This window comes from Orcinus orca, chromosome 21 (genome assembly GCF_937001465.1).
Source record: "Orcinus orca chromosome 21, mOrcOrc1.1, whole genome shotgun sequence".
NCBI classification, from domain to species: Eukaryota; Metazoa; Chordata; class Mammalia; order Artiodactyla; family Delphinidae; genus Orcinus; species Orcinus orca.
The window spans coordinates 13760031-13782811 of NC_064579.1; the positions used below are offsets into that span (position 1 = coordinate 13760031).

The window sequence follows — 22781 nt, forward strand, 5'->3', positions numbered from 1 at the left end:
TAGTGATGTTGAGCAGCTTTTCATGTGCTTCTTGGCCATCTGTATGTCTTCTTTGGAGAAATGTCTATTTAGGTCTTCTGTCCATTTTTGGATTGGGTTGTTTGTTTCTTTAATATTGAGCTGCATGAGCTGTTTATATATTTTGGAGATTAATCCTTTGACCATTGATTCATTTGCAAATATTTTCTCCCATTCTGAGGGTTGTCTTTTCATCTTGTTTATGGTTTCCTTTGCTGTGCAAAAGCTTTTAAGTTTCATTAGGTCCCATTTGTTTATTCTTGTTTTTATTTCCATTACTCTAGGAGGTGGATCAAAAAAGACCTTGCTGTGATTTATGTCAAAGATGTTCTTCCTATGTTTTCCTCTAAGAGTTTTATAGTGTCCGATCTCACGTTTAGGTCTCTAATCCATTTTGAGTTTATTTTTGTGTATGGTGTTAGGGAGTGGTCTAATTTCTTTCTTTTACATGTAGCTGTCCAGTTTTCCCAGCACCACTTATTGAAGAGACTGTCTTTTCTCCATTGTATATCCTTGCCTCCTTTGTCATAGATTAGTTGACCATAGGTGCGTGGGTTTATCTCTGGGCTTTTTATCTTGTTCCATTGATCTATATTTCTGTTTTTGTGCCAGTACCATATTGTCTTGATTACTGTAGCTTTGTAGTATAGTGTGAAGTCAGGGAGTCTTATTCCTCCAGCTCCACTTTTTTCCCCCAAGACTGCTTTGGCTATTTGGGGTCTTTTGTGTCTCCATACAAATTTTAAGATTTTTTGTTCTAGTTCTGTAGAAAAATGCCATTGGAAATTTGATAGGGATTGCACTGAATCTGTAGATTGCTTTGGCTAGTATAGTCATTTTCACAGTATTGATTCTTCCAATCCAAGAACATGGTATATCTCTCCATCTGTTGGTATCATCTTTAATTTCTTTCATCAGTGTCTTATAGTTTTCTGCATACAGGTCTTTTGTCTCCCTAGGTAGGTTTATTCCTAGGCATTTTATTCTTTTTGTTGCAATGGTAAATGGGAGTGTTTCCTTAATTTCTCTTTCAGATTTTTCATCATTAGTGTATAGGAATGCAAGAGATTTCTGTGCATTATTTTTGTATCCTGCAACTTTACCAAATTCATTGATTAGCTTTAGTAGTTTTCTGGTGGCACCTTTAGGATTCTCTATGTATAGTATCATGTCATCTGCAAACAGTGACAGTTTTACTTCTTTTCCAATTTGTATTCCTTTTATTTCTTTTTCTTCTCTGATTGCCATGGCTAGGACTTCCAAAACTATGTTGAATAATAGTGGTGAGATTTGTTTTTGAGCCATCACTCTGGAGCAGAATAGAGAACTGGGAGAAGAGAAGCAGGCTTAGGAGGCTATTGTAATTCTTCAGGTGACACATTTTAGACTTAGAGGCAATTATTCAGCATTTTTATTCCCATAATGAAAAACCACTTTCTAAAAAAAGTTATTATTCAGAGAGTGGAATTTAAGATTATAGGTACAGTTAAAGATTTTGGTGAATTTTAGCAACTATTCTGCCTACTTTAAAATTGAGATAATTTATCTTCCATAAAGAAACAACAGTGGCTGCCATTCCCTGGTGCCTACTGTGTACCAGGCAAGGTGCAAAATATTTAGCTCACATCAACTCATTTTATCCTTTTGTAACAGGCTGTGAAATGTGACTTTTCCTGTGTTCTCCGTGTGTTTGGCCGATGCTTCAAAGCTAGAGAGCAACAGAAGCCAGACTATCTCTGCAGAACCAGTTCTGCCACCATCACCCATCAACCACCTCCAAGCTACACAAGAGAAAGTGAAAAAGTCCACTAAAAATGTTTAGGGAGAGAGCATTCCTTTAGAGAGAGCACTGCTCTGTTGCCTGCTCCGCTTCTCCCCACCCACCTCCCAAAGCCCCCCATCCAAGCAGAAGCCAACTCCATTCTTTCTCAACACTGCATCATTACACTCTTCTGTAGAGTTGTTCTTCCCTGCCCTTGGATGGATATCCGATCCATAGCATTTCTTGTCCCTTTTGGATATGAAACAGTCCAATAGCAAAATGCCAACCACACACTTAACTCACAGTCTTTCCCCTCCTCAGGTCCATCCTGGCTGAGGCTGGGAAGCCTGCAGTGTGGCCAGGAGAGGGTTAGCACCGTTCTATTCCCTCACCTGGACTCTCTACTTGGTGTCCCCTACTTACTATTCTCCTTTGGGATTCAACGGAAGAGAGAGAGAAGAGCTGAGGGGCTGCAAATGTAGGATCAGACCCGGACAGTTATAATCTGCCCACTTACATGTGGCAGATGGCCAAGTAAGGGCTCATTATCTCCTGGGGGCATTTTGTGGGGATCTTGGAGACCCCCATTGGACTCAGCCAACTACCATCCCCTGCCTGGCCCCTCTGACTCCTACTTATTCTGACTCCCTGTAAGTCAGGATTGCTACCATCTGCCCTCTTCATCCCAGGCGATCTTCTCAGGTGAAGTCTTCCTCTCTTTCAACATAGATTAAGGTAGGTTCTCTCTCCAGGGTGCTCCTTTGGCCCACCATCACTCCTATGATGCTTTCAAAATTTTTATAGCTTATATTCCATTTAAAGTTATTATAAAATATTGGCTATATTCCCTGGGCTGTACAATATATCCTTGTAGCTTGTTTATTTTATACATAATAGTTTGTACCTCTTAATCCCCTACCCCTATCTTGCCCCTCCCGCCTTCGCTTTCCCCACTGGTTACCACTAGTTTCTTCTCTATATCTGTAGAGTCTGCTTCTATTTTTTTATATTCACTCATTTGTTTTATTTTTAGATTCCACATATAGTGATACAGTATTTGTCTTTCTCTGTCTGACTTATTTCACTAAACATAATACCTCTAGGTCCATCCACATTGTTCCAAATGGCACAATTGCATTCTTTTTTATGGCTGAGTAATATTCCATTGTATGTATATACTGCATCTTCTTAATCCATTCATCTGTTGATGGGCACTGAGGTTGCTTCTGTATCTTGGCAATTGTAAATAATGCTGCAATGAACATTAGGGTGCATGTATCTTTTTGAATTAGTGTTTTAATTTTATTTTTGGATATATTCCCAGGAGTGGAATTGCTGGATCATACAATACAACATGAAACTTCTGAGGACTTAAAAACTTATGTCATATCCTACAAAGATTTGAGAGGTAAACCCCGAAGGAGGACTGCCAGCTTGGAAACCAAACTCAGACTTGATAAAGGCAAACACGGAATAGTGAGTAAAATGTCACAAAACTTTCTGCATTTAATGAAAGATTCTAAGTCAATAAATAAAGTTAAAAATAAGGTCATTTACACTTATATGTTTGGCATTACACTGTGTCATTGTGTGGCACAGGAAAAAAATTACTTAATCTTTGCTTTTTGTACTTTAGCAGCAAGTGTCAGGGTCAGGAGGAAATAATTTAGGTTTTGCATAATATTAGCACTTGCTGTTTGTTAATTTATAAAAATTTTGATGAGTGGAAAATTAACTTTTCTGTTTCCAGTTTTCTGAGGTGTAAAATGAGGACAATGATATTTGTATCACAGGGTGAAAAGAATCGAGATGACAAATTTGTCCTTAGATCCCACAGCCCTTCATTTTTTTTTTTAAATTGAAGTATAATTGATTTACAATGTCATGTTAGTTTCAGGAGTACAGCAAAGTGATTCAGTTATACATATGTATAAAAATATTCTTTTTCAGATTCTTTTCCATTGTAGGTTATTATAAGATATTGAGTATAGTTCCCTGTGCTATACAGTAGGACCTTGTTGTTTACCTATTTTATATATAGTAGCGTGTGTCTGTTCATCTCAAGCTCCTGATTTATTCTTCCCCCCACCGCCTTTCCCTTTGGTAACCATAAGATTGTTTCCTATGTCTGTGTGTTTGTTTCTGTTTTGTAAATAAGTTCATTTGTATCATTTTTTAGATTCCACATATAAGTGATAGCATATATTTATCTTTCTCTGATTTACTTCACTAAGTATGATAATCTCTGGGTCCATCCATCTTGCTGCAAATGGCATTATTTCATTCTTTTCTTATGGCTGAGTAATATTCTATTGTATAAATATACCACATCTTTATCCATTCATCTGTCGATGGACATTTAAGTGCTTCCGTGTTTTGACTATCGTAAATAGTGCCGCTGTGAACACTGGGGTGCATGTATCTTTTAGAATTAGAGTTTTCATCTTTTCCCACATCCCCTTCCAGATACTGCCCCAGGACTCAGCTTCTCCCCAAAGTCAGTTTCAAAAGAGTTGCCCTCATGCCTACGTTCTCACTCACTCTTTTCTCCTCAGCCCTCTCCAGTCAGTTCTCTGTCCCTCACATTCCATGGACATGGCTCCCATCAAGTTCACCCATGACTTCTATCTGTCATCTCGCAGTCAATTTTCTGTCCTTAGAGTAGCATTTTCACAGCTGAACACTCTGTCCTTCTGGAAACACATTTTTCTCCAGGCTTCCAAGACTTCATTGTTGTCTGGAATTCCTCCAACTGCACAGTTCTTTTTCTGTCTCTCTGGTTCCCTGGTGGATTTCTAAGCGTGGAAGTGTCCAGGACTGTCCTGGGACCCTTGTCCAGGAGTGAAAGCCCTAGTGTGGGCGGGAGACTCATAAGAGCAGAAACAGTAGAAGTGAGATGGAGGTTTGTGAAATGTAAGGAATGTGCCTTCCCCAACGTGCTACCTTGTGTTTACTCGCCTCTCTGAATTTCAGTTTCTAGAGCTCTGAAGTGGGAATAATGATACCACTTAGTGATCTTAAGAGAATTAGATGAGATCATGTATGTAAGCACTCAGCATGGTACTTGGTGCATGTAAATGCCCAACGAATGGTAGCTATTATGATCATTACTATTATTATTGGGATCAAGTGACATATGAAAATGCCTGAAATATAGCAGGTACTCAATAGACAAAAACCCAGTTGGTTGGGTTTTTGTCAGCAGGGTTGACGAAGTAGCATCTGTGAGGTGGAACATTTTGGTGTTTTGATACCCTGATTTTCCAGTTTAGGCCTGAGATTGGAGAAAGAATGACTCGGTGAGGGCAACCAGCAGGGAGGCAAGGTGTGGGAGGTCCGAGGTCTCATCTATACATAGTGAAGTGGTTTTGGTAGCTTGTTATGAATAAAAGGATGGCTGATGTGAGGGGAAGATGAATGAGGTGGATTGATATGGGCTCCCAACTACCTCGTTCACTGATCCCAACAAATACAATGCTTGGCAAGTGCTGGAAAAATAACTGGAAGACACTTGTCAAGGCCCAGGATGGCAGACCTGCAATATACTTCAGCTGACTTTGGGTTCCACCTAATGGAATGAAGTGGTACTTCATTCTCTGAAAAGTCTGGATCTTACGGTCATCTTTAGACCCAACTGTTATCAGTAAAAGGGATGGCGTTTTTTGTGTGCGTTTATGTTTATATTTGTTATAAATCTACACATACCTTGTACCAATACGAGCTTATTTAGCATAACTCTAGAATGTGTCCCATCTGAGTGCTATAGGAAAGCAGAGGCATGGACGTGCGGTAATTTCCTCGGGTTACTCCAGTGAGTTTTATGACTTTCGTTGTTAGAAATTAACGCTCATTACACGTTGCCCAGAACACAGAACATCCAATGCCTCGCGTCAGACCACCCACGGGGCAATAGGTGTTTATGCGGCACGACTGGGGGTCCTGTGGCTCTACCCACCTGGCCAGAGACCTGGAGGCTGCTCGTACCTCTTACCTTCGTCGTCTTCTCCTGGGCGACGGTTACCTTGGCCTCCTCGCTTGGCAAGGGCAGTACGACAGCCTGTTTTACAAAACTTCTTTACCCACTGTTATCCTTCCACTTGTCAGCAGGTGTCAGCAAATCTCAGGGAGTAAAATACACTGTCCCTAGATGAGGTCTTTTGTCACTAAAGTGGGGGTGGGGGAGAGGGATGAAGAAAAAGGATAGTGATTTACAAACAGTGTCTATTTCAGAGTTTGCTAAGGTTTCCGTGAAAGACGTAGAGTGTCGTTCTTCAAAAGTGCCTTGACCTTGGGGTCTAAATACCAGGAGAGTCCTTCGAGGGCTCTGTCACTTTTGGTTCTTAAGTGGCTTAAACTCTCTGGGCCACCGCTTACTCAGCTGTGAAAATGAGAGCAAAGCCCTACCTGCCTTTCAGGATGAAGTGCCACAGAATGTGTGAGGCTCCTTTTTAAAGTTAACTATAGGGAATTCCCTGGCGGTCCAGTGGTTAGGACTCTGCACTTCCACTGCAAGGGCCTGGGTTCGATCCTGGGCTGGGGAACTAAGATACCACAAGCCGCAAGGAGCAGCCAAACAAATAAATAGATAAATAAACTATAGCACCCTCTGGAAGTAGAGTATTAGTAAAATATTTTTGGTGAGAAACACGACTGCCTTCCCTCATTGCTTCTTCTGCTGGCACTAACTCAATTTATACTAAAAACTTGATTGACAGCCTCTGCACAGATAGAATTGGTGATCTGAGGGTAGGAGATGGAACACTTCTTCATTTGCAGGAAGGTTCCTGTTACATCTGAGCACTGGGTCTTCTGGAGCATCCTGGGACATACACTTTGTTGCAACTGCATGAAATGCAGCTCTTCCCTTTGACATTCTGTTTTCCCAGGTAGAGGAAGCAGGAGAACCAAGTAGAGATCTGTTCCTTCCAATCTGCAACTTGCCTGGGGCTGGGGAGTTCTTGTGAAGGTGTCTGGCTCTACTGGACTCTGAGTGAAAGGAGGGTTTATTAGTTTCTTGTAGCTGCTGTAACAACTGACCATGGAAATTTATTCTCTCACAGTCTGGAAACTGGAAGTCTGAAATATTTTCCATCTGGAAACTCAGGGAGAATTAATTCCTTGCTTGTTCCTGATTTGGGGGGTTTATGGTAGAACCTGGGATTCTGCATTTCTAACAAACTCCCAGGTGATGCTGTTGGTCCATGGACCACATTTTGAGTAGCAGGAGTAAAGCACTTGGGTTTTGATTTTGGTTTTTTTGCAAGAGATAATGGAATTACAATCATTTCTCTTCTAATGAATATTCAGTTCACAAATAACAAATTTATGCCCCGCTTCTCTGTCTCCCTGCCTTTCTGAATACATTGTAAGTTTTCTTTTCAATACCGAATCATGGTATAATCTTTCTGAAGACATCTTACACGGCAATTAAACCTAGCACATGTAGTACCAACAATGCACATAATCCCGCTGAAGTGATGACAACAGCAACAGCTGTGAACAAGTTTGCACATGCTGGCAATGACAACTAGGTCACGTTGATGCCTGGAGGCCAGCGATTGTAGGATGCTTGGGATTATAAGATATGTTTCAATTTCAGAGAATTCAGACATGTCAAAATGTGAAAAAAATGTGCATCTTAGAATCAATGCAAAATGGAAAGTAATTTATTCTTTTTGTTTCTTACATTTCCCTCTTTCCTACTTCTTTGCTCTTGAAATTTGCATCACCGATTGATTTAACTTAATGTCTGCTGTCAACTGGCTTTGCTTTTGAGTGAGTTCTCTACCCCATCAAGACCCATCCAAGGTTCTGCACAAGTGGTCAGGGCAGTGCCACCCCATGACCTTGTTTGAGGGTCTCTGTACTGGAGACGACAGTCACCTCCCAGCCAGCCCGGCTACCCATCCCCTTCCTCAGAAGCCTCTGGGGGTCCGTGAGTCATCATCCCTCCTGGATACCTTCTTTGGCATGGTCACACCTTCTGTGAGCTTGAAAGACCAGTGTGCTGCTGGCAGGCTAGTAATGCACTGAGCTTAACACAAGGTAGGTGCTTAGAAGATGTCTGCTGAATGCCTTAGGGCGATAAGCCGAGCTGATCCGCGATGCCTGAACTTCTTAAGTTATGGTGGATGCATTTTATCTCGGGGGACTGTGGACTGCAGCAGTGCTTCCTGTCATCTCGAGGTGGGGTCGAGGTGAGCAGTTACGCTAGGAATTCTTCTCACAAATTCACATGTTATCAACCCCGGACCTGGAGTGAAATATCATCATAAAGAAGGGATAGGATAAATAAACACACGATGAATTTAATCTCTAGACCCACATTTCCCTCAAATATTTTCCATGCAAAAACATTTGCGTTTCCAGGGATTAATAGGTGTGCCAAAGAAATGACTCCGCCGACTATGTGAAGTAAACACACACCTCCACTTACCTCCCACTGAACTCAACTATAAAACTTGGACAGAATACATATCAAATAGGTTTGGGAATTTCTGGGATAAACCAAGTTAAATAGGTTTCTTTTCTGCACAAACCTGGATCGCCTTTTTTTTTTTTTTTTTAATATTAGGAAAACTAGAATCTAATAGGTATTTGAGGGGGGAAGAGGAATACTTCATACTGATAAATGATCCACCAGGTCAGTATAACAGTCATGTTTTCTATACATCTTGAAACCTGGGTCATCTTTATTAAAGGTTGTGAAACTCTAAAAGGGGTCGATTTGTATTTTAGTGTTTTGCAAGCAATTTGATTATGATTTTTTTTCTCAAAGAATATCCCAAGAGATATGCTGCCTGTTTCCATGGGTCCTATGGTCCCTCACGTGCATTAGGTGGATATGACACCACACACAGCTCACCTGGAAATCACACTTTTTTTGACAACTGTCATATTTCAGGGAAAACAACCTGTCAATTCATGACTTTAACTTGGCCTATCGGATGCGGGGTTACAAATGGTCACTTCTTTTAGTTTCTCATTATACCAGGCTTGCTATTTTTCCCTACTGAGTGATTCATGTAGCAATAATTAATGTAATTACATAATAGGATTAACTTTCCTTCCCTATAACTCAGTAAGTTTGATGGACCAAGAGGACATGGGAAACAAAAGTAATGAAGCAGCTTATAATTGTACAGAGATGAATAGCTACATTTAGCACTGCTGGAGAGTTGACGTTGAGCAGATTGGTAACTTTGAGATATTTCTTTAATACTGTATTGGGGATGCAGAAGAAGGAAAACCAACAAAGAGCTTTGTTAGAAAACAGGTTGAGAAAAAAAATCAACACTTTCAAGATAACATTTGCTCAGACATAGACTTTGTTTTAAACACTGTTTCAGGTAGGATTAAGTATATTAGATTTTTTTCAGTGTTACAAATTACCACAAACACAGAGGTTGCTCAAATGTAGTGTATAGAGTGTGTAGTGTATAGTATATAACTCTAACTTATCACTGTCTTCCTGTAAGTGATAATTACGACTTCATGTATAGTATGAGTACCTTAAAATAGAATATTTCAATTTCCTCCTTCCTGGTTGTTATGCTATTGTTGTCATGTTTTGCTTATATATATATATTATAAACTCCACAATACAATGCTATTATTTATGATTAAACAGTCAATTATCGGGACTTCCCTGGTGGTGCAGTGGTTAAGAATCCGCCTGCCAATGCAGAGGATGCAGGTTTGATCCCTGGTCTGAGAAGATCCCACATGCCGCGGAGCAACTAAGCCCATGCGCCACAACAACTGAGCCTGCGCTCTAGAGCCCACGAGTCACAACTACTGAGCCCATGCACCACAACTACTGCACCTGCACTCTAGAGCCTGTGCTCCGCAACAAGAGAAGCCACCGCAATGAAAAGACTGCACACCACAACGAAGAGTAGCCCCCACTCGCCGCAACTAGAGAAAGCCTGCATGCAGCAACAAAGACCCAACACAGCCAAAAGTAAATAAAATAAATAAATTAAAAAACCAAAAAAAGTCAATTATCTTATAAAGAGATTTAATTTAAAAATCACATATACTTACCATTTCCAGTGCTTTTTGTATAGATGCATATTTTCATCTGGTATCATTTTCCTTCTGCCTGAAAGACTATTTAAAATTTCCTGTCGTGTGGGTTTGCTGGTGAATTCTTCCAAGTTTTTGTGTGTCTGAAAACATCTTTATTTTACCTTTGTTTTTGAAAGATATCCTTGCTGGTTGTAAAATTCTAGCTTGACAGTTTTTTAGTATTTTAAAGAGATTGTCTTGCTAACATTGTTTCTAGTGAAAAATCTGCTCTCATCTTTAGCTTTGTGTCTCTTTGTGTAACATCTCATCTTTTTCTCTGGCTGCTATAAATTTTCTGTTTATCACTGGTTTCTTTAGCAATTTGATTAAGATAGGCCTTGATGTAATTCTCTTCATGCTTATTTTGCTTGGGGGTTTGTTGAGCTTCTTGGATCTGTGGGTTTCCAGTTTTAATTAAATTTGGAATATTTTCAGCCATTATTTCTTCAAATATTATTTCCATGACCTCTCTCTCTCCTCTCCTTGGGTGATTCTAATTACACATGTATTAGGCCACTTGACTTGATACCCTTCATTAAAAAAATTTTTTTTTTCTCTTTGTGTTATATTTTGGGTAGTTTCTATTGCCATGTTTTCAAGTTTACAAATGTATTCTTATGACTGTCTAATCTACTATTAATCCCATCTGTTTATTTTTCATTTCAGATGTTGCAGTTTTCATCTGTAGTTCAATCTGGGTATTTTTGGTTTTTTAAAAAAAACTTGCTTTACATCCGTACTTAACCTTTTGAATATCTGGATTATAGTTATAATAACTGTTTTAACATTCTTGTTTACCAATTCAGTTCTGATTGATTGATTCCTCATTATGGGTTATGTGTTCCTCATACTTTGAATGTCTGGTAATCCTTGATTGGATGCCAGCCGTTGTGATTATTACTTTCTTTGAATGCTGGATATTTTCTTTTCCTATAGTCATTCTTGAGCTTTGCTCTGGGATGCAATTAAGTTACTTGAAAGTCGTTTGAACTCTTCAGGTCAATGTTCTAATTTGTGAAGTGGATCTGGTACAGTATTTGGTAGGTGTCTAAATTTTTCCCACTACTGAGGCATAGCATTCCTGAGTATTCTGCCCAGTGTCCCAAAAAGTTTGATTTTTTTTCTAGGCTGACTAGTGGGAACAGGCTACATTCTTGGCCCTTTGTGAGAATTGGGTGCTTTTTATCTAATCCCGTCAGTTTGCTTTTTCCTCTGGCAAGGGGTAGTATCTTCACATGCATGTAGTGGTCAGAACTCTGCTGTATACTCCAGGGGACATCTTCCACATCTCCAGGGTTCCCTCTCCGTGCAGCTGTTTCCTCTCTGGCACTCTGTTTGGTACTCGAGCTGCCTTGGGCTCCCTGGACTCTCATCCCCATCTCCCTACTACGGAGAGTCCACCAGGTTCTGCCCGGGTCTCACCTTCCTATGCCACAGAGCAGAAACCCTCTCAAGGCAGTAAGCTGGGACAATAGTAGGGCTCACCTAAATTGTTTCCCATTCTTCATGAGACAGGTCTGGGACCTGGGACCCTTTGCTGCAGTGCTGCAAAGCTTGCACCTGGACACACCTCTCCTGGAGCTACAAAATAAAAAGAAACTATATGGGACTAAAGGTAACTGTGTGCATGCAGCAGTTGGGGCAAATTCTGGACCAAAAGACACAAAAAGACAAAAAATCCAACTGCCATTTCTGAAGAGCCGGGAGCAAAAACTGGGTGTAGGGAGCAAAAGCAAGGTACTGTGCATGCCACACTGCCCTCAGCACCACAGGGGGTGGGCACACCACCTAAGCCACCCCTCTAGCCCGACCCCTGGACACACCCTTACCCTCACCCGATATAAGGAACGATCAGGGGCACCTGTTACTTGTTCTCACTCCCTCCTGCAGCCGGCGCAGGGGCCCCAGTAAAGCCTTGCCTGAATTTCTTGTCTGGCCTCGAGTCAACTTCTCTTGATTGGGGAAGGCCAAGAACCCTGGTCGGTATCATTCAGGGATCACTGTCCTCCATTGCCTGATAAGCAGTGTCTCAAAAACTGTTGTGTCTTTTTTTTTTTTTTTTTTGCGGGACGCGGGCCTCTCACTGCTGTGGCCTCTCCCGTTGCGGAGCACAGGCTCTGAACGCGCAGGCCCAGTGGCCATGGCTCACAGGCCCAGCCGCTCCACGGCATGTGGGATCTTCCCGGACCGGGGCACGAACCCGTGTGCCCTGCATCGGCAGGCGGACTCTCAACGACTGCGCCACCAGGGAAGCCCCTGTGTCATGTATTTTGCTGTTTTTGTGTGTATGTTTGTTTCAGGCAATAGGCAAATCTGATCTTGTTTCTCTTTAAGTAGAAGCAAAATTCTTCAACCAGTGCACCTTTAACATGGATACTGAATAATCACACAATGTTTTACTGATGAGGAAAGTGAGACACTGCGAGGTTAAAGGTCACAGAGCCAGTCTACGCCCTAATCATGATGCCGCCTCCCAGGGGAGGAGCATGTGCTTTTCTTCACCAAAGAAATTTTAGTGAAAACTTCCTAACATAGCCCAATACTTGGCTCTAATTATATTTATAAATGCTAATAGGAGTTACAATCACAATTATGCTAATCTCTGTGTCACATGCCTACTGTCACAAGCAATTATGGTCAATGGGCTCAATTCGTAAGCTGGAAGTTATTCTATCCAGCCACTTAAATACACCTCAGTTAGAGGAGACTGCCTCTAACATCTTTGACTAAAACTATTTACTTAAGAATGTCCTAATAAGATATAAAAAGGCTTTTCATCTTTATTTTCCTTTGATAGAACAGAAAAGGAAAACACGCCTGGAGTCAGATTTTTGGCCTATTAGATAACAAGGACTTTGTGAAGCTCTTCAAAAATATTTCAAAGAATGTTTTCTGAAGACACATGCCCAGCTCCAGCTCAGAGGAGTAAAGGAACAGTAGAGGCATCGAGTGAGAGGAAACTTATATCCTGGACAGCGGCAAACAAGAGAGTTGGCAGCACAGGTAGTCGGTGGAAGACGATTAGGGCAGAAAATTAAACATACGTAAGGTCTCTTTATATTTACTTTTCATACCTTTATTTGGACATCCATAAAATGCAGATATGTTAAGTGGATTTAGCACTACCTCTAGGCAAGATTCTGAAGTGTAAGTTATTCTCGTTGGTAAAACGAGAGGTGGAACTGAGAAGGTCTTGAAGGCACTCGCTTTTTCCAAGAGTTTATGGCTCTCTGGTCCCCAGGTCCAGGCCTCTGAGGCTCAGGCCCTCATGCTGGTCTGGGTTCCCAGAACCTACCTTGTGGTGCCTTGCAAAACCCACCACAGACGAGGCTGGCTTCGGCCCGTGTTCCATCCTCTCTCCCAGGGTCAACATTTACCTTTTCTCTGGCCCATTTCCTTCAGGCATGATTTCCCCTGGCTAATCCGATCAACTAACATCAGGAAGTTATCCCTTGTGTTAGGGGTGTCCCATGGGGTGCAAGCAGGAGGTGCATCAGAGATTCACTGGGAGGAGGGAAAACTAATAGAATGCTTATTTATATTTATTTTTACTTCATCCTTTTGTTATTTATATTGTGTTTTATAATGTGCATAATGTACTAATTATAATAGTACATATAGTATAGTACATATATATAACCCTAAGCTTTCCCTAATTGTGTAAATTTCCTCTCTAATCAGTATATTTTGTGAATTCATCTTCTTAGGCTTTCCCTTGGCCATCATCTTGGGAATTGTTATTGCTTCTCTCTTCAGTGGTTCATCTGTTTCCTGGATCTCTTGTTTCCCTTTTTCTGCATATATTTCTGGCATATCTAGCTTCCAAGAGCTTCCAGTAGCTTGCTGAGAAAAGGAAGAAAGGTAAGTCTCTAAAGGCCTTGTATGTCTGAAAATACGTTTAGTGTACCCTCACAATTAATTGATAATTGGCTGGATATACAAATCATTCTTCCTCAGAAATTTGAAGGCATTGCTTCATTATCTTGTAGTTTCCAGATGCTATTGAGAAATTTAATGCCATTCTGATTCGTGATCCTTTGCATAAAGCCTATTTTATTTTTATTTTCATACTGGAAACTTGTAAGATTTTCTCCACTCCTTCCCTTTAAAAAGTAACTACCATGCTGACTTCTAACACTGTAGCATTTATCGTGAACATTTTCTAGCTGGAATCACAGAATATGTGCTTTTTTGTACCTGGATTCTTTTACTCAACATCGTGTTTGTGAGATCCATTGCAACACACACTGATAACTATTCAGTCTCATTGATGTAAGAAATGCTACTGTGCGAATAAAATACCATTTATGCGTCCCAAATGTTCATTTTGTATATCATCTATTTTTGCTTTACGGATCCAGTATATTGTCTTATCTCTATATTAATATTAAATACTTTTTTTTCTTACACCCATATAGTCTTTGTATTTTACTTTACAGGATTTCCTCACATAGTCTGGTGATCCTTGGCTTCCTGCTTATATTTATGTATGAAGGGCTAAAAGGCTGATGGCTAGAGCTCTGTGCCCATGGGTGGTCTTCACTGTAGGGGGATCATGCTGCACTATTTTCGTGGGGGAGATCCCTAATGTGGTACCTTTAGTTTCCCTCTCCCTCTCTTGAGCTGGTCATGTTATTTCTATCATTCATCAGAGAATAAACTTCTAAGCCAGAATCTAACCTTGACTCCCAGCACTTTGGGAGCCAACTTGGGGGAGAAGGCTGGAGAAGCTCTACGTTGATTGGCATGTGACCCCATTTTCAGTATGGCTCCCACTCTCAATAGGCCTAGCATCTCCTGTCCAAGACCTTCTGTTTTTCCCCGTCTAGAGAATACGCCTCAAGTCTTCTCCTGGTGAGGGAGGGAGAATCTGCCTGGTGCTTGGATTTGGGGAGGCCACCTGGGGGTCTAACTCTTTTCTCAACTAACAACTGATTTTGTCTTTAGCTCCGTCTTCACCTCTACTTTCAGAAGTATCTGGTACTACCAGCTCCTGAGTTTTTGGAGGGTTCTGCAAAGTAAGACAGGATTTTCATGGCTGTGAATTTTCATTTGCTCTCTGGCTTCCAAAAGTTTTTTGTTCTTCTCTCCTCTCCTGTCGTCCTTTGCATTTGTCTTTGAAAGTCCTTGTACTTTTACTTTATGCAGCTTTAGGAAGGAGAGGGGGCAAGTAGGTGTGTTCAGTGCTCAGTTTTCACCCAGAAGGTCTGGTTTGATAATTTGTTTGTTTGTTTTTGTTTTTGTTTTGCAGTACATGGGCCTCTCACTATTGTGGCCTTTCCTGTTGCGGAGCACAGGCTCCAGACGCGCAGGCTCCGTGGCATGTGGGATCTTCCCGGACCGGGGCACAAACCCGTGTCCCCTGCATCGGCAGGCAGACTCCCAACCACTGCGCCACCAGGGAAGCCCTGGTTTGATAATTTTTTGAACTCAACTGTCTAGCACCTTGATTCTGAATAAGCCTCCAAGACCCAAAGAAGAAGTGATACTTGTGCCAATGTTTATAACTGTTTACTTTTGTTAATAGTCCTATGCTTATTCACCCTTTCTTCTAGATTGGCCTAATAAATTTTGTTTCCTGTGCTTATAGGCTAGGATTGACATACTGAGTTTTAAAAATATTTCCAAGGTACAGGTATCATTTGCTGAATTATCTTCTAGATTCCTTAGGAATCAACTACTGTAGGAGGAAATGTAGGAAAAACATGTTTTTGATGATACTCCAAATCCACTCACCATATTAGTCATTTGTGACAACATGGATGGAACGTGAGGGCATTATGCTGAGTGAGATAAGTCAGAGAGAAAGACAAATACTGTGTGATATCATGTATAAGTGGAATCTAAAAAAGCTGAACTCGTAAAAACAGAATAGAATGAGATATCATCTCACACCAGTCAGAATGGCCATCATCAAAAAATCTAGAAACAATAAATGCTGGAGAGGGTGTGGAGAAAAGGGAACACTCTTGCACTGCTGGTGGGAATGTGAATTGGTTCAGCCACTATGGAGAACAGTATGGAGGTTCCTTAAAAAACTACAAATAGAACTACCATATGACCCAGCAATCCCACTACTGGGCATATACCCTGAGAAAACCAAAATTCAAAAAGAGTCATGTACCAAAATGTTCATTGCGGCTCTATTTACAATAGCCCGGAGATGGAAACAACCTAAGTGCCCATCATCGGATGAATGGATAAAGAAGATGTGGCACATATATACAATGGAATATTACTCAGCCATAAAAAGGAACGAAATTGAGCTATTTGTAATGAGGTGGATAGACCTACAGTCTGTCATACAGAGTGAAGTAAATCAGAAAGAAAAAGACAAATACCGTATGCTAACACATATATATGGAATTTAAGAAAAAAAATTGTCATGAAGAACCTAGGGGTAAGACAGGAATAAAGACGCAGACCTACTGGAGAACGGACTTGAGGATATGGGGAGGGGGAAGGGTGAGCTGTGACAGGGCGGGGGAGAGTCATGGACATATACACACTAACAAACGTAGTAAGGTAGATAGCTAGTGGGAAGTAGCCGCATGGCACAGGGATATTGGCTCGGTGCTTTGTGACAGCCTGGAGGGGTGGGATAGGGAGGGTGGGAGGGAGGGAGACGCAAGAGGGAAGACATATGGGAACATATGTATATGTATAACCGATTCACTTTGTTATAAAGCAGAAACTAACACACCATTGTAAAGCAATTATACCCCAATAAAGATGTTAAAAATAAATAAATTTTAAAAATTAAAAAAAAAAAACAGAATAGAACGGTGGTTACCAGGGGCTGGGAGGTGGGGGAATTATGGAGATGTCATTTAAGGCTACAAACTTGCAACCAATAAATAAGTATTAGAGATCTAATGCACAGCATAGAGATTATAATCAACAGTACTGTATTATAAACTTCAAAGTTGCTAAGAGAATAGATCTTAATTGTTCCCACCACAAAAAAGAATGTTAATTATGTGACGTGGTAGAGGGGTAGTTAATACTATGGTGGTAATCATTCTACTATATGGAAATGTATCAAATCAACGTGTTGTACACCTTAAAGCTGCACTTTATATCAATTATATCTGTGTAATAATACTAAAAGGAAAAAAAGGTTAGGACAGACAGAGACAATCTGGGCATGCAGATAATAACGCTCTCCAGTCTTCCAATACTGGGAATAGTCAATGAGATGTGTTGATTTTTTTTTTTTTTTGCCATCTAGGTGGCCAAAAATGGGAACAACTGAAGGATCACTCCAGCTGGCAGCACTAAAGGAACCTATCATCAGAGCCTTCCCATGAGAACATCATAGGAAATGTGAAAGTTATGACTTGACCACATAAAATAAGAAATGTCTGGGCAGCACGAGATGCATCTGTGTTCCTACAGTCACCTTAACAAATGCAACAAATCAGGGTTCCCGTTTCCAAAGGCCAGGAGCCTGCCATTTTTGTCTGGAATGTTGTCCCTTCAGGTGTGAAATCCTCTGGTCTTTTTACAGAGCAAGCGACATTTCAGAACTTGAAAGGTTCTGGCACCTTTTAGGGTCAACCAGACACACCCAGCTGACGCACATTCCAGAAGACTGTAGTCAAGTTGTCCTTTTGCCTGAGCACAACCAAAAGAACAATTCCCGGCAACCAAAGACACAATGAATGTGACCCAGCTCTCCTTTTCTCCTTGGAGAAAAAAAAGAAAAGAACTGAATCTAGGCCAGTTAGTAACACAGTCCACTGGTTTGTGCCCAAGACGTTGAATCTGAGAGTAGCAGCCGTTTCCAAAAGATGATCTGTGCCCGGAGGAAACGCGTAACCTTTCTCCCAGTTTGTCTTTTAAGGTTCGATTACCTTGGAGTGACCTCTTTACACCGGCAGCAACGCCCCAAATTAGTCTCCATTCACAAAGTATCTCTGATGCAGCCTCCCTGGGAAAACTTAAAAGCCTATTTAACTAAAGGAGAGCTTGCTGCCAAGACGTTGGCCTGGGAGAATGGCAGTAATTAAATGATGATAATATTTAGGTTCCTGCAGGTATGACAAAGGCCCCTTTCTTTGTCTCAGGTGGGGACAAGTTAACACATTGCCTCTGTCTGGGAAAGGATGTAGGCCAAAGAGGGGGGGAGTGTGAGAAAGAGGAACTGGGGAGAGCAGCGTGGCAGGGGAGGGGAGGCTGACTCCTGAGCCTGGAGGAGAGACAGATGCTGGGAGGGAGAGGAGTTTAATCTTAATATTCATCAGAGGTGGGCCCTGTGGCGTTTCAGCCTAAGATCTATTAGAACAGGTGAGAGATGAAACAAAGCCGTGCTTTTTGTTCATTGGCTGATTGTCTGTGGGAGGGAGGGCAGGGAGGGAGGCGGGGCTGGGGAGGAGCTAAAGGAAAGAAGAGGATAAAGAATTACCGTCGCTGGAAAGGTTTGCTTGGGTGAGTCTTGCTCTGTACACTTGGCTGGAGAAGTGAAGATGCTAAAGGGCTCAGTGGAGCCGTGCGCCACAGCCTCACAGCGGTGGGAAGATGGAAATTGAAGTCCTAACAACCAGCCTTTCCTCTCTCCAGTTGTGTGATCTCCTGCACATCGCTGAACAATCAACTCTACCTCTGGGAAGGGGAGCCGGCCCAGCTCCCCGCCCACCAGCCAGGCTCACTGACAGAGGGACGCCTGCCCACCCAGTCCGCCTGGAGCCGGAGCGACCGTCACTGTCTGTGAGCTCCAGGGAGGACTTGTCTCCTGAATCGGGTGGTCCAGAGGTCGGTCTGATGGATGCATCCTGCTAATCTAATACATAAGTAAATTTGTGCCACTTCCTTCAGCTAACGCAGTTTCACCTGTTCAGCCCACAAAGAAGATAAATAAAATGCACAGCTCAGGGCTCAGGGCCAGGGTTCCAAACCTGTGGGAAGGGGCCTGAGTTTTTCATTCATCTCTGCCTGAAGTGGACAGATTCCATCCAGGAAGCCTGCATCAGCCTGAATTCAGATCCACCTATTCCTCTCCCCTCCTCTCTCCCCTGCCCCACCCCCTGCTCTCGCTCTCTCGTGGGATCTAACTCTGGCTCAGCAATCTGAACCTTAGAGGGCCATGGTGCAAAGACCAGGTTGCTGTTTGCAGTTTGTCAAGATGCCCTGTACTCCGAGTTAGCACGAAGGGCAGTGAGAGGAAAAAGGAGGAGAGGAATTTAGCCAGAGAGTCTTCTCTTATTGTATCGAAGCAAGTCTGACCTGGGATCCTGCATTGTTTACTTCTTAAATGAAGGCAGGAAAAAGAAACCTGAAATTCCCCCAGGGGAGGACGAGGGGAGGCTGGGAAGGTTTAAGGGAAAGAGCTAGGCATGGATTCTTCCTTATGCTTCCACTACTGTTGTTTTTTCTGTTTGTAAATATAATACATATTCATTATAGAAAGCTTAGAAAACACAGAAGAGTCTAAAAAAGGAAATTAAAACACTCACAATACTAAAACTCAAGGGTAAACACCATTAACCTTTTGGAGAATTTTATCATTTTAGTATAGTCTTACAGCCTACTTTTTTCTTTTAATAATCATTTTGTGGGTATTTTCCAAAGACATTGCAAAAATCTCCAAAAATATGTTTTTAAATCAGTTGATTCATATTCATTGTATGGATAAAATATAAGGTTTTTAAAAAAAGTGTTTCATAATGTTAGCCCTTAAGTTTTTATTTTTCTTATTATAAAAGAAAAGCTCCAGTGAACACACAAATACACACACATATAATAGCATATTACAGAATGTAGAATAAAATGGAATTATTTTCTAGAAGTATGTTCATAGGAGTACAACTATCAAATTAATTCTTGATATTCTTTTCCACCCTAGCCGTCAGAAACTTTGTGGAGAACAGCCTCAGCATTACACCTAGGGGGCTCCAACATCTCAGCTTTGCAAGAGATGGCAGCTCATATACCAAAGGTCTTCTCCGGCTTACTTGAGTGCAAAAGTGTGTGTGTGTGTCTGTGTGTGTGTGCACATGAGTGCGTGTGCATGTGTGTGAGAATGCTAGGAGGGGAGAGGGTGCACCTGAACTGTATCCTTGTTTCAGGTGGACTCCTAATTCAATGTGACTGGTGTCCTTATAAACACCACGTGAAGAGATCAACACACACGCACACACACACATGCAAACATACACAGAACTCCCTGTGAAGACTGCAGTTGTGTTGCCACAAGCCAAGAAACTACCAGAAGCCAGGGGAGAGGCCTGGAACAGATCCTTCCCTAGTACCTTCAGAGGGAGCGTGGCCCTGCTGATACCTTGATCTTGGATATCTAGCCTCCAGAACTGTGAGAGCCACTCAGTTTGTGGCTTAAACTGTTATTTAAGCCACTCAGTTTGTGGTCCTCTGTTAACGGCAGCCCTAGGACTCTAATGCACTCACTTTTACCCAGGAGTTCAGAAGCCTGCTAACCTTGGAAGGACTCTTGGCCTCTTCACAACTCAGCTTTGTACAGAAAGACCAACCAGAGTCAGGCCTGATGTATAGATGGTGAGACGATGTCCCAGAGAGATGAAATGATTCATTTGAAATTGCTTTCTGGGACTTCCCTGGTGGCACAGTGGTTAAGAATCCTCCTGCCAATGCAGGGGACACAGGTTCGAGCCCTGGTCCGGGAAGATCCCGCATGCCGTGGAGCAACTAAGTCATGTACCACAACTGCTGAGCCTGCGCTCTAGAGCCCATGAGCCACAACTACTGAGCCTGCATGAGCCTGCATGCCACAACTACTGAAGCCCATGCACCTAGAGCCCGTGCTCCACAACAAGAGAAGCTACCACAATGAGAAGCCCACGCACCGCAACAAAGAGTAGCCCCCGCTCATCACAACTGGAGAAAGCCCGCGCAGCAACAAAGACCCAACACAGCCAAAAATAAACAAATAAATTTATCAAAAAAAAAAAAAAGAAATTGCTTTCTTCCACAATTCTTTAAAAGAACGAAGCCAAGAGAAGTTAATTCTGCCAACGTGCTAATTGTCTGCCAGCCACTTACCTCACATCCAATGCTCCTGACTTACCTTAAGGTTGGCCTTTGGGGGATGCCCTATTCTCAGGGGTGGAGTGGCCACAAATGAGTAGCAGATTGGGGGTGTCGAAGAGTAACACCAAGCCAAGTCTCACTAGAATGTTGAAGGACCCATTTGTGTCAGTGAAACCTGCCAATAGAGAAGGGTGTGTGCACCTAAAGTATTTATTTTCGTGCCATAAAATGCCAAAGAATGCTTTGAATTAAAAAAAAACAAGTATTTTTCACCCTGAAGGTGGAACTTCCTGGGTTCCCAAATTCTTGGGCAAATATCTGGATCAGAATTACGTTTTAAGCGCCCAGTCGTGAGGGATTAAACATACAAGATTCTAAAAATGAGGCGCAAGGAAAGGAGGACCAAGCGGGGCTCTGGAGTCGAGATGCAGTTGGAGTTCCAGCTGCACTCTCACTAGGGGGCCGATGGCAGGCTCGACGCTCTAACACCCCTGAGTCTCTTCTGTAAATGGCGTGACCAACCACACCAAGTTCCACAGGGTCCCAATGGAATGAGGTGTTAAGTGACTTATAAAGGGCAAAGTCGCTAAGTAGCACAAGCAGTTAGTTGGGTCTTAGGTGTGCAAACAGGACAGTTCAGAATTCCAAGGCAGCACTGCACCTGGGAGTATCCTGGCGCTGACCGCTGAGTTCACGTTGATCTCTGAGGTGGATTTCTGACTTGGAGAAGTGAACTATAGAAAGGATTTGGGGAGAGCCAAAACTGAAATTTTTTTTGCAAAAATATAACATGCATGTTCATTTTCTGGGGAGGGAACCCATGGGTATAAGGGTATGTGACCACTTCATCCTTCCTCCCAAAGGTTTCCTCCATCCTTCTTTAGAAAGGGTGTGCGGGCATTCAGGTGGAATGGTAGGGAGGAAAGGAGGTGGGGCACCTTGAAAAGGTGCAAACAACAAGCCTTGAGATCTGTATTCATCAAATTATCAATAATCCCCTCTTCTAGGCTTCTCCACTTTCCTTAACACCCTACCATACCTACCCTTCCCTCTAGCAGGCCACCTTTCTGTGACTCCTTTTTATCCCCTGAAGGCTTTGCCCGTGTTCTTCCGGGAGGAAGGGGAGGTGACAGTAATGTCAGGTGATTCTGCAGTGTCATTTGCTCCTATGTACCCTCCGCTCCTGGAGCTGGGTGTTCTCTGTATAAGAGGCTGTGGTGTCAGAGTGACACTGTGAGGGAGTCAGGCTGCCACTGCCTCATCCCATTCCCCGAGGAAGATGTGTGAGAAGGAGCCTGAACACAAAGGGTTGATCCGGCCAAGCTCTGGGTGTTAGTCAGAAGGATGCAGGCTGGAGGTGAAGTGAGCGGGGGAAGGAGGAGGGGAAGGAAGGTGAGAGGGCTGTGACTCACTATGAAAGAATTGTGGTTTCTCAGGGGTTGGGAAATCAAACACAAATGACCTCAAATTTAGCTAACAGAGAACACTGATTTCCTTTGTGCAGCACAGCCAAATGCATTAAGCTTCTACTTAAATATTGCCAGCAAGAATTTTTCAGTTTTTATATTCAAACCCCATTTTTAGGTCACCTTTAAAATTTCCTAGCTGTCCCTTTGAGGAGCTGCATTCAGTGATGATGTCTCAATCCAGCAAGACATCTGACTGTTAATTATACTGCCAATATGCATTTATTCTCAAAGAGTAGAGAGAAAAAGACAGACATCCATTCTTCTAGAGTTACTTTATCGTGTTGTGCTTATAGCACTACTGTATATATATGATCCCATCTCTGGCAGTCTGCCTCTAGGCTTACCTGTCTGCCAACCACCCAGCCAAGCCCAAGGATGGTATTTATCAGTAGCAGGAAAGCAGCAGCTTAATAACAGCCACAAAACTAGCAAGAAGAAAGTGTATTCTTTTTTGTTAG

General features: G+C 42.2%; 1 long non-coding RNA gene across 1 annotated transcript in view; it reads right to left on the reverse strand.

Annotated features, from left to right (window-relative positions):
* Nucleotides 1-312: 312 nt before the first annotated feature.
* LOC117195639 (uncharacterized) overlaps nucleotides 313-22781 on the reverse strand; it is a 206891-nt gene continuing 184422 nt past the window's right edge. Inside the window, exons 12-14 of the long non-coding RNA XR_007474587.1 lie at nucleotides 20892-21029; nucleotides 5772-11431; nucleotides 313-1345 (exon numbers count right to left, since the gene is read on the reverse strand). This is a non-coding gene — a long non-coding RNA (uncharacterized LOC117195639). The remainder of the gene's footprint in view (nucleotides 1346-5771; nucleotides 11432-20891; nucleotides 21030-22781) is intronic.